This window comes from Galeopterus variegatus, unplaced genomic scaffold, assembly GCF_000696425.1.
Source record: "Galeopterus variegatus unplaced genomic scaffold, G_variegatus-3.0.2 Scaffold12487, whole genome shotgun sequence".
In the NCBI taxonomy this organism is placed as follows: Eukaryota; Metazoa; Chordata; class Mammalia; order Dermoptera; family Cynocephalidae; genus Galeopterus; species Galeopterus variegatus.
The window spans coordinates 12535-14477 of NW_007738598.1; the positions used below are offsets into that span (position 1 = coordinate 12535).

Here is a 1943-nt window from a genome sequence, read left to right on the forward strand (position 1 = left end):
AAAAAAAAAAATTTTTTTTTTTGCAGCACCGGGGGGGGGGGGGGGGGGGTTAGTGTGGGCATTTTAACTACATAAACCTTTGGAATTATTAAGCCAATAGTTAAATGGAAACTTTTCTTAAAATTACGTCAGTTCTCATAAAATTAATAATCCACAAGGTTAAATAAAACTCGGTGGTCAGCCAAATCTTTCTGGTGAATATATCCAATGTGGTCGATTAGTCCATGACTCGCTGTTCTTGACGTTTTTCACCATTGTGTTTCTTTTTTTTTTCTTGCCCTTGTATTAACCTTAAACTTATTACTACCAGTAAGCACAAATTATATGTCTGACTCAAAATTGAGATGGCAGCAATTGCGTTTTCAAAGTGTTAAACAAACCTTATATATATTTTAAACTTTGATTTAATGATTCTCATATTTCTATAGGCATGAACTTATTTTTCATTTGGAAAAGGAATAAAGGATATTTGAACAGCTTTATCATGCATGTACTTAATATAGCGGCTGTGTGGCCCAATGTAAAGTGTCAAAGTGCACAGCACCATCCCTCAGAAAACCAGGTGCATTCAAAATTCCATCTATAATCTTTATCTTTAGGAGGGAAAGTTGTGCATCATATATTTTTGTCCCAATAACTTACTAAGATGTTTTTATTTAACTTAGGACACCAATGAGTGACAGGGTTTCTACACATTCTTTCTCATAAACTTAATTCTTCCTATAGTATCTTTTTTCATTAATTCCAACCATTCTCTTACCATTAATATAATCCCCTGTAAATGACGTTTGCCAACTTAAGTCATATTTAGGACGTCCCCTAGGAGGGTACCAAATTTTTCCTTTTCCCACTTTAATAATCCATATAACCATTTACCCAGATGGTGGGAAGAGGATGGGGGTTTCTATTGTTTATTAGTTTCTGTGGTAAAAACAATTGCTCATGGGTATTCATAAGGTGTTTTTAAACCATACATCGGTGTAATAAATTGATTCAAAAGGGACAATTTGGAATTGTTCAATCTTCCCGGACTTTTTGTGGGAAAGTCTAATTTTATGACAACAACTGTTTGTATGTCATTTTTTGCATCTTTTGGAAACTCAGGAAACTGCCACACTCACCAAAACATCAAAAGAGAAAGTAAAAGCAGCACCACTATGCCGAGGCAGGGATCTTTACAGTGAAAGCAAGTGCTGGTAGCTGTGGCCCTGCCAGGAGCTCTTCCCCTGGTGCCTTGCCAACTCAGAAAGGGCAGCCCAAGCTATTCTACTCAAGACCCCATCATGGCATGGACCGCGCCAACCGTCCTGTTCCTCTATTGTCTACCCCTTTCCAAAAACTCATGGCTTACGGTCAAAGTAGGTTCTGTATTTTATATGGTGGTCATTCCCATGCTCAACCCTTTGATCTACAGCCTCAGGAGCAAAGATGTGAAAGACACAGTCAGGAAGTTAATGAATCACCCAACACAATTTTGTTGGAGATTTATGTTCCCAAAAGGAATCTGATTTATTATATTGAGGATACTTTAGTGCTTCGAATAGAGATGATGATTCAAATGATTTAGTCAGTTCACCAGTCAGATTTTTAAATCTCTTGTAATAAACCAGTTATTTGATCGCTTCAGCATTTAGTAAAATACCTCTGAACAATATGTGAAGTATTACAAATATCATTATTGAATAGTGTCCCCTAAAATCCTGATGTCCACCTCAAAAGTGACCTTATCTGGAGCCTCAAAAGTGACCTTATCTGGAAATAGGATCTTTGCACTTATAAATAAGATAAGGATCGAGAGTAGATTATAGTAAATTAGGGTGGGCCCTAAATCCAATGAGACTGTTCTTATTAAAGACAGTAAATGACAACACCGAGATACACAGGGAAGAGGCCAAATGAAAATGGAAGCAGATTGGAGTTTTGCTGCCAGAAGTCAAGGGCAA

General features: G+C 37.0%; 1 pseudogene; it reads left to right on the forward strand.

The window, feature by feature from the left end:
• The window catches only part of LOC103581164, a 3466-nt pseudogene extending 1958 nt beyond the window's left edge, over positions 1-1508 (forward strand).
• Positions 1509-1943: the final 435 nt, after the last annotated feature.